Genomic DNA, 14,781 nt, shown 5'->3' with positions numbered 1-14,781 from the left:
AGAAGTTTAACTATTAGAAAAAGTAAAGAGAAGTAGAAAGTTTCACTGTTAGAAAATGTATATAGCAGTCAGAAGTTTAACTATTAGAAAAAGTAAAGAGAAAGTTTCACTGCTTGAAAATGTAAAGAGCAGAAGAAAGCTTCATTGTTAGAAAATGTAAGAAGCAGTAGGCAGTTCCACTATTAGAAATGTAAAGCGCAGTAGGAGGTTTCACTGCTAGAAAATGGAAAGAGTATTAGGAAATTTCATGTTAGAAAATTTGAAGAGCAGTAGAACATTTTACAGTTTGAAAAATGTAAAGAGCAGTCAGAAGTTTCACAATTAGAAAATGTAAAGAGCAGTAGGAAGTTACACTATTAAAAATGTAAAGTGAGGTAGGAAGTTTCACTGTTAGAAAATGTAAAGTGCAGGAGGAAGTTTCACTATTAGAAAATGTAAAGTGCAGTAGGAAGTTTCATTCTTAGAAAATGTAAAGCGCAGGAGAAAGTTTCACTGTTAGTAAATGTAAAGCGTAGGAGGAAGTTTCACTGTTAGAAAATGTAAAGTGTAATAGGAAGTTATACTGTTAGAAAATGTAAAGAGCAGTAGGAAGTTTCACTGTTAGAAAATGTAAAGTGCAGTAGGAAGTTTCACTGCTTGAAAATATAAAGAGCAATAGGAAGTTTCATGTTAGAAAATGTAAAGCTCAGTAAGAAGTTTCACTATTAGAAAATGTAAAGTGCAATAGGAAGTTTCACTGTTAGAAAATGTAAAGAGCAGGAGGAAGTTTCACTGTTAGAAAATGTAAAGTGCAGTAGGAAGTTTCACTGTTAGAAAATGTAAAGAGCAGTAGGAAGTTTCACTATTAGAAAATGAAAAGAACTGTAGGAAGTTTCACTATTAGAAAATGTAAAGCACAGTAGGAAGTTTCACTGTTAGAAAATGTAAAGAGGAGTAGGAAATTTTATGTTAGAAAATTTGAAAAGCAGTAAAAAGTTTCACTGTTAGAAATATGTAAAGAGCAGTAGGAAGTTTCACTATTAGAAAATGTAAAGAGCAGTAGGAAGTTACACTATTAAAAATGTAAAGTGCAGTTGGAAGTTTCACTGTTAGAAAATGTAAAGAGCAGGAGGAAGTTTCACTATTAGAAAATGTAAATTGCAGTAAGAATTTTCATTCTTAGAAAATGTAAAGCGCAGGAGGAAGTTTCACTGCTAGAAAATGTAAAGAGCAGGAGGAAGTTTCACAATTAGAAAATGTAAAGAGCAGGAGGAAGTTTCACTATTAGAAAAACTAAAGAAAAGTAGGAAGTTTCACAGTTGGAAAATGTATAGAGCAGTAGGAAGCTTCACTATCAGAAAATGTAAAGTGCAGTAGGAAGTTTCACTGTTAGAAAAACTAAAGAGAAGTAGGAAGTTTCACTGTTGAAAATGTATATAGCAGCAGGAAGTTTCACTATTAGAAAAAGTAAAGAGCTGTAGGAAGTTTCACTATTAGGAAACAAAAAGCATAGTAGGAAGTTTCAGCTCTATATTAGATCAGCAAACACTTAAAAAAGCGAATGCTGACTCATCGAAGTTATGTGAGCGAATGTTTAAAATATCGAAACAACAGAAACCCAAATTTTTTCCTAGGGAAAAAATTTGGTTGTCCGTTTCTTTTGCTTCGGTATTTTCAGTTCTGTGGTGGAAAGTAACGGGTCAGATTCAGGTAAGTGTGCGATTGTGTGGATGTGAGTGTTAGGGCGGGTTAGGTGAGTTAGGGCTAGGGTGTGGGTTAGGTATGTGTGCAATTGTGGGGACGTGAGGGTTAGGGCAGGTTAGGTGAGTTAGGGTTAGGGAGCGGACGAGGTGAGTGTGCAATAGTGACAGACCTCAGGGTTAGGGTTTGGGTTAAGATCAGTGGATAGTTAGTGGTGTGTGTATAGTTTAGTGTAGGGTTAGGTGTCAGATTTTAGGTGTATGTGTGTGGATTGCTGTTTGTTTGGTGTGCTTGTGTTGTATGTATGTGTTTTGGATCTGACAGTTCAAGATTGTAAGCTTTCTCTTACATAAGTTCGATCAATCAGCATTCACTTTTTTAAGCATTCGCTGATCTAATATAGATCCTAAGTTTCACTATGAGAAAATGTATAGAGCAGTAGGAAGCTTCACTATTGGAACATGTAAAGTGCTCTAGGAAGTTTCACTGTTAGAAAATGTAAAGTGCAGTAGGAAGTTTCACTGTTAGAAAATGTAAAGAGCAGTAGGAAGCTTCACTGTCAGAAAATGTAAAGTGCTCTATGATGTTTCACTGTTAGAAAATGTAAAGTGCAGTAAGAAGTTACACTGTTAGAAAATGTAAAGAGCAGTAGGAAGTTTCACTGTTAGAAAATGTAAAGTGCAGTAGGAAGTTTCATTGTTAGAAAATATAAAGTGCAGGAGGAAGTTTCACTGTTAGAAAAACTAAAGAGAAGTAGGAAGTTTCACTGTTGAAAATGTATATAGCAGCAGGAGGTTTCAGTATTTGAAAAAATAAAGAGCAGTAGGAAGTTTTACTATGAGGAAACGAAAAGCATAGTAGGAAGTTTCAGCTCTATATTAGATCAGCGAACACTTAAAAAAGCGAATGCTGACTGATCGAAGTTATGTGAGCGAATGTTTAAAATATCGAAACAACAGAAACCCAATTTTTTTCCTAGGGAAAAAATTTGGTTGTCCGTTTCTTTTGCTTCGGTATTTTCAGTTCTGTGGTGGAAAGTAACGGGTCGGATTCAGGTAAGTGTGCGATTGTGTAGATGTGAGTGTTAGGGCAGGTTAGGTGAGTTAGGGCTAGGGTGTGGGTTAGGTATGTGTGCAATTGTGGGGACGTGAGGGTTAGGGCAGGTTAGGTGAGTTAGGGTTAGGGAGCGGATGAGGTGAGTGTGTGATAGTGACAGACCTCAGGGTTAGGGTTTGGGTTAAGATAAGTGGATAGTTAGTGGTGTGTGTATAGTTTAGTGTAGGGTTAGGTGTCAGATTTTAGGTGTATGTGTGTGGATTGCTGTTTGTTTGGTGTGCTTGTGTTGTATGTATGTGTTTTGGATCTGACAGTTCGAGATTGTAAGCTTTCTCTTACATAAGTTCGATCAGTCAGCATTCACTTTTTTAAGCATTCGCTGATCTAATATAGATCCTAAGTTTCAATGTTAGAAAATGTAAAGAGCAGAAGGAAGTTTCAATGCTAGAAAATGTGAAGACCAGTAGGAAGTTTTACTAATAGAAAATGTAAAGTGCTCTATGATGTTTACTGTTAGAAAATGTAAAGTGCAGTAAGAAGTTACACTGTTATAAAATGTAAAGAGCAGTAGGAAGTTTCACTGTTAGAAAATGTAAAGTGCAGTAGGAAGTTTCACTGTTAGAAAATGTAAAGAGCAGTAGGAAGCTTCACTATCAGAAAATGTAAAGTGCTCTAGGATGTTTCACTGTTAGAAAATGTAAAGTGCAGTAGGAAGTTACACTGTTAGAAAATGTAAAGAGCAGTAGGAAGTTTCACTGTTAGAAAATGTAAAGTGCAGTAGGAAGTTTCACTGTTAGAAAATGTAAAGAGCAGTAGGAAGCTTCACTATCAGAAAATGTAAAGTGCTCTAGGACATTTCACTGTTAGAAAATGTAAAGTGCAGTAGGAAGTTACACTGTTAGAAAATGTAAAGAGCAGTAGGAAGTTTCACTGTTAGAAAATGTAAAGTGCAGTAGGAAGTTTCACTGTTAGAAAATGTAAAGAGCAGTAGGAAGTTTCACTGTCAGAAAATGTAAAGTGCTCTATGATGTTTCACTGTTAGAAAATGCAAAGTGCAGTAAGAAGTTACAGTGTTAGAAAATGTAAAGAGCAGTAGGAAGTTTCACTATCAGTAAATGTAAAGTGCAGTAGGAAGATTCACTGTTACAAAATGTAAAGGGCAGTAGGAAGCTTCACTGTCAGAAAATGCAAAGTGCTCTATGATGTTTCACTGTTAGAAAATGTAAAGTGCAGTAGGAAGTTTCACTGCTAGAAAATGTAAAGAGCAGTAGGAAGTTTCACTGTTAGAAAATGTAAAGTGCAGTAGGAAGTTACACTGTTAGAAAATGTAAAGTGCAGTAGGAAGTTTCACTGTTAGAAAATGTAAAGTGCAGTAGGAAGTTACACTGTTAGAAAATGTAAAGTGCAGTAGGAAGTTTCACTGTTAGAAAATGTAAAGAGCAGTAGGAAGTTTCACTGTCAGAAAATGTAAAGTGCTCTAGGATGTTTCACTGTTAGAAAATGTAAAGTGCAGTATGAAGTTTCACTGTTAGAAAATGTAAAGAGCAGTAGGAAGTTTCACTGTTAGAAAATGTAAAGAGCAGTAGGAAGTTTCACTGTTAGAAAATGTAAAGTGCAGTAGGAAGTTTCACTGTTAGAAAATGTAAAGAGCAGTAGGAAGTTTCACTGTCAGAAAATGTAAAGTGCTCTAGGATGTTTCACTGTTAGAAAATGTAAAGTGCAGTAAGAAGTTACACTGTTAGAAAATGTAAAGAGCAGTAGGAAGTTTCACTGTTAGAAAATGTAAAGAGCAGTAGGAAGTTTCACTGTTAGAAAATGTAAAGAGCAGTAGGAAGTTTCACTGTTAGAAAATGTATGGAGCGGTAGGAAGTGTCACTATTAGGAAAAGTAAAGCGCACTAGGAAGTTTCATAGGAAGAAAATGTAAAGAATATTATGAAGCTTCACTATTACAAAATGTATAGAGCAGTAGGATGTTTCACTAATAGAAAATGTAAAGTGCAGTAGGAAGTTTCAGTTTTAAAAAATGTGAAGAGCAGTAGGAAATGCCACTGTTAGAAAATACAAAGAGTGGTAGGAAGTGCCACAGATAGAAAATGTAAAAAGCAGTAGCAAGTCTCACTGCTTGAAAATGTAAAGAGCAGAAATAAGTTTCACTTTTATAAAATGTAAGGAGCAGTAAGAAGTTCCAGTGTTAGAAAATGTAAAGCACAGTAGAAAATGTCAAAGAAAATGTAAGGAGAAGCTGGAAGTTTCAGTGTTAAAAAATGTAAAGAGCAGTAGGAAGTTTCACTATAAGAAAATGTAAAGCGCTGTAGAAAGTTTTGCTGCTAGAAAATGTGTGGAGCTGTGGGACGTTTCACTGTTAGAAAATTTAAAGTGCGGTAGGAAGTTTCACTGTAAGAAAACGTAAACAGCAGTAGGAAGTTTCATTTTTGGAAAATGTGTGGAGCGGTAGGAAGTTTCACTATTAGAAAAAGTAAAGTGCAGTAAAAAGTTTTACTGTTAAAAATGTATATAACAGTAAAATGTTTCACTATTAGAAAATTTAAAGTGCAGTAGGAAGTTTCACTATAAGAAATGTAAGGAACAGTTCGATGCTTCACTATTAGAAAATGTAAAGAGCAGTAGGAAGTTTCACTGACAAAATGTAAAACACACTAGGAAGTTTCACTATCAGAAAAAGTAAAGTGCAGTAGGAAGTTTCACTATAAGAAATGTAAGGAACAGTTCAATGCTTCACAGTTAGAAAATCTAAATAACAATAGGAAGTTTCACTGTTAGAAAATGTAAAGCGCAGTAGGAAGTTTCACTATTAGAAAATGTAAAGAGCAGTAGGAAGTTTCACTATTAGAAAATGTAAAGAGCAGTAGTAAGTTTCACTGATTGAAAATGTAAAGCGCAGTATGAAGTTTCACTGTTAGAAAATGGAAAGAACATTTGGAAGTTTCACTGTTAGAAATTGTAAAGAGCTTTATGAAGTTTCAATGTTAGAAAATGTAAAAGGCAGTTGGAAGTTTCACTGTTACAAAATTGAAAGTGCAGTAAGAAGTTTCACTGTTAGAAAATATAAAGCACAGTAGGAGTTTCACTATTGGAAAATGTAAAGAGAAGTAGAAAGTTTCACTGTTAGAAAATGTAAAGTGCAGTAGGAGGTTTCATTGATAGAAAATGTGAAACACAGTAGGAAGTTTTGCTATTAGAAAATGTGAGGAGCAGTAGGATGTTTCACTGTTAGAAACTGAAAAGTGCATTAGGAAGTTTCTCTGTTAGAAAAATTAAAGAGCAGTTGGAAGTTTCACTATTATAAAATGTAAAGAGCAGTAAAATGTTTCACTGTTAGAAAAAGTAAAACACAGTAGGAAGTTTCACTATTAAAAAATGTGAGGAGCAGTAGGACGTTTCACTGTTAAAAATTGAAAAGTGCATTAGGAAGTTTCGCTGTTAGAAAAAAATAAAGAGATTTGATTTACATCAGTGAAGATGTGCCTGGGGGCCCAGAAGGGAAAGTATAACAAAGAAGTTTAGATTGTTGAAGAACTGCATGAAAATATTTGGCATGGAAGATGTGAATTCAGTCATAGGAATTCAGAGTGAATTTACATATTATTCCCCAGGATACAAAAACTATGCTAGGCTAGACAGAATTTATGTTTCGCAGGAACTTGCACATTTAATTAAAGGTCTTGATATGCACCCAATGACTATTTCAGATCATGCTCAATAATTAAAATAAAAACACAGGGTAATGAAATAAACATGAGACACTGGTGCTTTCCCACTTATCTGTTAAAAAGAGAGGAATTTAAGGAATAAGTACTGGAGATTATTCAGGAGCTATTAGAGAAGATAGAAATTTCTGAAAATATAGCTAAAAAGTGGAATAAAATCAAGGTAGAGTTTAAAAATAGGGCAGAAATAAAAGAAAGGGAGATATGCTTAAGAAGTAACAAGAATTATTTAGAGGAACTGACGAATGTTAAAGTATTGAAGAATGTGGGAATATCACAGAACAAGAAAAGGGTCAACTGCAGAATGCTAAACAGAAAATAAGGAATTACCTCAATAATATGTACAAGTTTAGAAAGACTGCTGTTAAACAATTGTTTTTTAATAATAACTCTACAGCACAAAAACTTTTAGCACAACAACTCAGGCAACAGAAAGTATAAAGGGCTGTCACCAAGCTTAGGGCGCCTATAACAACAACAGATCCTGTAACAGTATTAGACATTTTTCAGAAATTCTATATAAAGCAGAGAAATATGGAAATCAAGAAAAGATGCAAATGGAAATGTTTATGGAAGAATTAAATATGCCAATGTTAGAGGTAGATGAGGCTTAATTACTAACAGTTAGGATAGCAGGAGATGAGATAAAAATTGTGATGTATAACCAATCTACAGGAAACTACCCAGGAGTAGATGGCATTCGTGTTGCAGTTTGGAAGCTAAGAGGGAAAAAACTGATACAGATCTGGAAGGTTTTAACAGTATTTTAAGAGGAGGAGAAGTACCAACATCCTGGAAGAAAGCAGCGGTAGCTGTAATACCTATACAATGTAAAAATCTATCAGCTCCAGCTTTATACAGGCCCATTTCAATACTTAACCATGATTATAAAGTGTTTATGCCTATAATGGCTAAAGGAATGGCAAAAATGATGCCAAAAATTGATAGGTATGGATCAATGTGGTTTTGTGGAGGGGAGGCAGACATTTGACAACATTAACAAAACCTTGATGATCCAGAGGGAAGTAGAATGTAAGAAAATACCACTGTTGTTGGTGGGTCTTCATGCAAAGAAAGTATTTGACAGAGTAACCTGGGACTTTATGAGCACGACAATGGAAGTATTTACATTTCTTGATAAAATTATAAGGCTGATTAGGAGGATATATGAGAGATCGAAGGTGAAAATTAAAGTGGGTGGGGGTCCCCTCTGATAAGTTATGCTTGAGCAGAGGATCCAGGCAGGAATGTCCTCTTTCACCTTTCTTATTTTCATTATATTTAGAACCACTGGCAAAGATAAAAGGGACTCAGAAATTCAAGAATATAATTAGTATAGTAGTCAATAAAAGCTTGCTTTATTTGCAGATGATATTATTCTATATCTGACAAAACTAGAAAGGGGCATTACAGTGTTGTGGAATATTTTGAGACAGTTTCAAATCTTTTTGGGATTGAAAATTAATGAAGCTAAAACAAAGGCAGTATTGGTAAATTATGTACCCACACATGAATTGGTTCAGCAATATTCATTTTTATGTGGATCCATTCTGGCAGCTAAGGATATGTGGGAAAAGACTAAACAAAAGATAACACAAAAATTAAGCTAATTGAAGCTCTGTTATATGGGCATGGATAGTATGATACAAGCAATTAAAATGTTCTTAATCCCTTTAGTCTTATACACAGGTCAGTCATACTTTTATAAACCAGAGGAGAATTTGTAGATAGCAATTAATTAGGAGCTGAAGGACTTTTTCTGGAAGGGGAAGACAGTAAGAGTCTAGTGGGATAAACTGCTTCTTTCAGTGGAACAGGGCAGCTTGGGATTACCTGGTTTGAAGAGGTATTTCAGAGCAGCACAGTTAATTTTCCTATACATAACACAAGCAGAAAACTATAACTCAAAATGGAAAGGGATGATGATGAAACAGGGAAGAAGCTCAAGAAACAAGAGGAAACTGGGATTTTGGATGCACACCTTTAAGGAGAATCACAATAATTACACAGAATATTATACTGCTAAAGTAGCAGAAAGTTCTAAGATCTAAGCCAACATGGGAATAGAGAAAGGGATAGGGATGACTGCAATTAAGGATAGAGACAATAGGCAAGAGGGAGCTGGAATTTATTGGAGAAAATACGCAAAAAAAGCAAGGCACTAGGAGCAAATAACTAGAGAATGAAAGGTAATAGAATGGAAAGACACCAATAATTTATTTGGACTGCAGGTTAGAGATTGCCATCCATATCAAGGATTGATATCAGAGTATACGCAAACAGAAAGAAAGAGGGGGTCCTAAATGAAAGACCAGCACTACTAGAGTTTTTCATGTAGACTCTAGAATAGAAACTGCCATTGCAAAAGGAATAATTAGTAGAGCATATAAAATATTGCATGTGAACTATAAGAATCAGATGAGGTTAGAAAGGATTGGGAAGTAACACTGGATAAGCAATTCACAAAGAAACAGTGAGGGGATATATGTATGTCTCCCAAATATGCAACAAAATGTAGAAGATTTAGGATTTTTGCATGGAAGTGTTTTCATAAATAGTTTTATACCCCAAGTAGACTCCAGAGAATTTTTACTCAGGTAAACAGCAAATGTTGGAGGTGTGACAGGGAAGAAAGAGTTAATTGGGAACACATTGTCTGGGAGTGCAGTGAGTTGGGAGACTTTAAAGATTCCCTGCAGACCATGCTGTCTGAGATGCTAGGTGGGCAGACTGGTGTGATGAGGGAAATGATTTTTCTGATCTATAATGCATAATCTGAATTGCCTGGACACAGGATCGCCTTGCTGAGTCTAATTATGGTGGCTGCCAAAAAAGCAATTACTAGATAATGAAAGTCAAAATCTAACCCAACTATACTAGAAGTAATGAATATAGTAACAGAGATAAAGCAACTGGAACTGGGACATTTAGAAAAGGGTAGGGGCAAATTGCATAGGAAAAAATGGGAATTGTGGGAACAATACATACAGGTGAAGAATGGGGTTTAAAAGAAGGCCAGACTTAAATGAGCTGTGTGATGTTTGACTGAAAATGATTGGGTAGATTATAAGTGATGTATAATATTTGCAACTGGGAGTGTGTTAGTATAATTTGTGATTTAAAATGAGTGCAACTAGGATTGTGTTGGTATGATTTGTTTTATAAATGTATAATTGCCTGTGTCATAAGTGATAATTTAATAATGATGTTTGCTGTATAAAAAAAGCAGTAAATTGAATAGTTTATGTAATGTTGCTTAGGTTATATGATATTTAGCCATATATGTGAAGTATAATGCTTGTAAATACGAACTTGTTAATATAGTTTGATTACTTTTATATAAATGTAAATTTGCCTCTGTCACAAATGATAATTCAGTAAAGGTGTTTGAAAAAGGATACCCCACCAGTTCATCGGTGCCATGAAACAACACATGAGGATCACATGTGGTTTCTGTACACCACAGAGGAAGGAAGTAATACCATGCGGACAGAAACTTTATGATATTGCCCATTTTGAGCCATTGACTATGGCAACATTACAATAAAGGCTCTGCCCGGGGAGCAGGAACAATGGTATAACAACCATAAATGGTTACACTCCATCAACTGCCAGATGGTCTGTGATGCACAGAGTCAATACACAGTAAGTTAGCAGGGCCTTGACTCACAGCTGGCACACTTGTGACAAGTACCAGTGGTTTGCTTGGGTTGATTTTCCATAGGGTCATCTTACTGGCCATAATAAATGATGTATACAATGATGCCCTGTCAAAGACCCACATTTTTGCTGAGGCTGTGTTTGGACTGTTAAAGGACTACTTATGCTGTCTAGATGTCTGTGACAGTACACTGCAGTATGGTGCTGGAATGTGCAGTAAAATCTTTGCAGTATGTGCAGTGTTATACAACATGTCAGCATGTTAAATGACTAGTTGTGCTGTCTAGATGTCTGTGGCAGTGCATTGACGTGTGGTGCTGAAACGTGCAGTCAAATCTTTGCAGTATGTGCAGTATTATACAACATGTCAGCATGTTAAATGACTAGTTGTGTTGTCTAGATGTCTGTGGCAGTGCATTGAAGTGTGGTGCTGAAATGTGCAGTAAAATATTTGCAGTATGTCCAGTATTATACAACGTCAGCATGTTAAATGACTAGTTGTGTTGTCTAGATGTCTGTGGCAGTGCATTGAAGTGTGATGCTGAAACGTGCAGTAAAATATTTGCAGTATGTCCAGTATTATACAGCATGTTGGTACACAGTAACAGCAGAGCAGATACACTCAGGATAAGGAGTTCTGACAGTGAAGATCATATTTAGAAGCAGTCATGCTAAAAGTTTCTTACTCCATGGAGTAGGAACTGATGTTTTCATTACTGATGTGTGTATCATTCACTGATACAAAAAAAAAAAAAAAAAAAAAAGCATATGGTCAGACCATTGTTTTTCTGTGTAGGAATTTAATTTGTGAACAGGGAAAACCCCTTGGGCAAAGGGTCCTTTTACAATACAGACCCATGTATCTATCCAAGTTGTTATAATCACACAGATAGAGCCCTCTGTATAAGTTGTGTAAAAACAAAGTATACTAAGAGAAATCAAAGCAGCTGAATAGTTACAAAGGATGATAATGTTACCTGCAGTGTAAGAATGTCTGAGAAAAATATAATCCTAATAATCCTATAATCCTAATAAAGTTATGCTGCAGTGATGTCCATCTCTACCCACTTACCATAACCACTGTTAAAACTTGTCAGGGTGCATACTACTTTCTTCTTCAATTCTACAATAATTTCAGAAATTTGGATTTAATTTAAAACTTTTATTTCAAATGTTATAGCACTAATATCCATTTGCTAAATAAAATAATACAATCTGACAATGGAAATAGACTTTAGCATGAACAACAGTAAACATCTCTGCACTTGAAATTCACATTCAGTGAAACTGCACTGAAACCCACATTCATAGAAAATGCGTTTTGTCAGTGACAGATTGAGTGTACCTTTGAGTTGTTTTCAAACCGTGGGCCCCTGCACACATTTTTAGGACCATGTCTAAATACATGTGTTCTGTAATTCACCTTCTTGATTTAATTAAATTATATTCCTTATTTAATGCAGCACCACTTGTTAGAGTGTTTTTAAATTTAACATTTTTCCAGCGATGAAACAAAATGTATGAAACAATAATGACAAATTACCAAATTTGGAGCATTATAACCATAAAAGGCCACTCAAACTGCTGTCATTATAGTCCACCAATATCTGTCAATATGTACAATCTATGCAAAAATAAAAGTCATCTGAATAATTCCACATTAAATACATCTGTAACTAATGAAGAGGCTGCTGTTAGCAAACATTTCAGTGCTTCATCTATAAATTCAGTGTCTGCAGCCCTTGAAAAATAAATTGCTGCACAGATATCTTAAATCCCCCACATTTTCTAATGGGGTAGGTTTCTGGGGCATGCTGTGCTGTCTGGTGACAGACATCAGCATGTTGTGTCTCCTATAAGGTCCTAATGCTGGTGCTGTCTGGTGACAGACATCAGCATGCTGTGTCTCCTATAAGGTCCTAATGCTGGTGGTGAGTCAGGTTTTACTTTTTTATGTACAGGAGATTTCAGGGCCTCCCCTCCAGCCAACATGACCCCCCCCCCTCCCAGCCAACATGGATTATAGGCAACTGTGTAGGTTTCCTAATGATACATTCATCTCTCCTACACAATGTAATCATCATCATCTTCTTTTTCTCATTTTCTAGATGACGTTGGGGTGTCGTGTCATCTGTCACCATCTCTTTTAATTCACTGCCACTTTTCTACCTTATTTGACAGTCATGCCTGACTTTCACAGGACCTCTCTCACATTATCCACTCATCTTTTTGCGGTATGCCCACATCTCCTCTGGCCTTCTTCCTGTTTGTCCCAAATCTTCTTCAACGGATTGTCTTTTGCTTTTCCATACATGTACCCAAACCATCTTAATCTGTTCCCTTTTACCTTCTGTGCAATCAGAGATACTCAGGCTTCTGTTCTGATATCTTCATTTCTTCATCTGCACCATAGTGTGCAACAAGCCACCCATCTCAGGCACTTCATCTCCATCACCTCAAGCTTCCTCAACTCTGCCTTCACTGCCCAGGTTTCTGTACCATACAGTAGTGCTTGATGCTGTGCTGGTTTGTACAACTTACTTTTTAGCTTATTTGGCATTCTTATGACACACACTACCCCTGACACTCTGTGCCAGTTGGCTGCAGCCTCTCTAATTCTAGCTTTGACTACCTCATTATGACTTTCCTTCTACTCAGCCACCCCTCAAAGATACTGAAAGCTGTGTTAGTTAACCTGTTCTACTATTTTCTCTTCTGTTTCAGTTTTCTCTTTTTCTAGTTTCATTGCTGTCATTACAACTGTCTTATATTTACTCATTTTCATCCTCTGTGCCTTCAGCTTTGCCTTCCATTCCCCTATAATTTGCTGAAGTTCTTGTTCAGAGTCTGCCTGTAATGCCACACCATCTACATACAGAAGCTTCGTCGATCTGTCTTCTCCAACCTGTTTGCTAATGGAGTTCTTCAACAGAATGAACAGCAGTGGGCTCAGAGCTGAACCTTGGTGTACACCCACTCCCACTGGGAACCCCTCATTAAGTATGAACACTGTCTATACATGTGTCACTGTGCATAGCATCTACTAATTCTACCAATGTTTCTAGGACTTTGAATCATAGCAGGATTTCCCAAATCAGCTTTCTTGGGACATTGTCATATGCTTTTTCCAAATCTAGGAATGTCTAGTTGGAGTCTTAGCTCATCTCTAGCTTCTTCTCAAATATCTGTTTCACTGCAAACATCAGGTCAGTTGCTACTTCCTAGTCTGAATCCAAACTGCACCTCTCTCATCTGACCTTCCACTTATTCATTTATCCACTTATTCATTTATCAGTCATCGTCTCCAGAACCTTGATACAGTGTGACAAGAATTTGATATCTCTATATTGCCCACAGTTGTGAATGTCCCCTTTGTTTCTGTATGCTGGTACTAGAATGCTTAGTCTGCAGTAATCTGGGATATGCCTTTCTTTCCATAATGCTTAGTATCCTCTGGAAGCATTTCTCTCCTAACTCACCAAATATCTTGATCATATATGCCACGATCTCATTTGAGCCTGCTGCTTTCCCTGACTTAATTTTCCTTAGTGCTGTTCTTATTTCTTCTAGGGAGCACTCCTCTTCTTCTTGCTTCATTACAGGCTGTATCTGTGTTGTACAGCTTCTGTGGAATCTTTTTAATTTTGATGCTGCTGGAAGTGCTCCCACTGTCTGTCTTTGATGTCCTGTGGACTGGTGAGCAGGTTGTTGCTGGCATCCCTTATGAACGTGCCTGATGACTACATTCTTTACCTTTCTGTCATTGCTTTGCAACCTTATAGAGTTTGTTGTGCCTTCTGCTATGACCCTTTCCAGAAGTTGGTAGAGTGCCTCTGATGCTTTGTTCTTTGCTATTGTAACTACTCTCACAGCCTCTTTGTTAGCCAACCAGTATTTCTTCTTAGTCTAATCTGTCTTTTCTATCTCCCACTTTTCCTGCACTAGTCCTTCTTTCTTTTCATGACTTCCTGGATGTCCGCATTACACCCCCAACCTTTCCTTTTTCACACATTGCTTTGCCGCATATTGGCTCTATAGTTCTCACACATGCTGGTTTGAGTTGCTGTCATTCTTCAGCATTACCTATTTCCTCTTCTTCCCGAAGTGCTAAAGCCCTGAGTTTTTTTCTGCAACTCTTGTGCTGACTCTGAAGTCAATTTTCAGGTCTTCAGCCTAGTCTCTGTTGACCTTAAAGCCTTCTCTGATCACTGCTTGCAGCTTATTGTGGCAACCAAAGGTTTATGCTGTGGGCCCTCTGTTTGACTTGAGATGTCTTTGCTATTACTGATTCTACTCCAGTGCCCTTTCCTTACTAGGAGAAAGTCTACCTGAGTTGCACGTGGGCCATTTTTGTGATCTTGCAATTGTCTGTCTTTTGAAAACATGTGTTAGTCGCCAAGAAGCCATTTGCCAGACAGAAGCTTAGAATGGCCTCTCCTTCCTTATTCCTGTTGCTCCATCCATGTGGACATAGACAGTCCTCATATGCTGTTGTATCTGTCCAAATATGTGCCTTCGGGTCCACCATTATCAACACTAACTCATGTTGTACTCCTTTATCTAGTAGGTGCTGCAATCACTACATGAATGGACTCCTCCTATCTCAGCCATACTGTAGGGCATAGGCTGAGATTATGAATAGTGCCTTATCCTTA

This window comes from Protopterus annectens, chromosome 9.part0, assembly GCF_019279795.1.
Source record: "Protopterus annectens isolate FY-2018-M chromosome 9.part0, PAN1.0, whole genome shotgun sequence".
Classification (NCBI taxonomy): Eukaryota; Metazoa; Chordata; order Ceratodontiformes; family Protopteridae; genus Protopterus; species Protopterus annectens.
The sequence above is the reverse complement of the archived record's forward strand: the minus strand, read 5'-3'. Positions refer to the sequence as shown.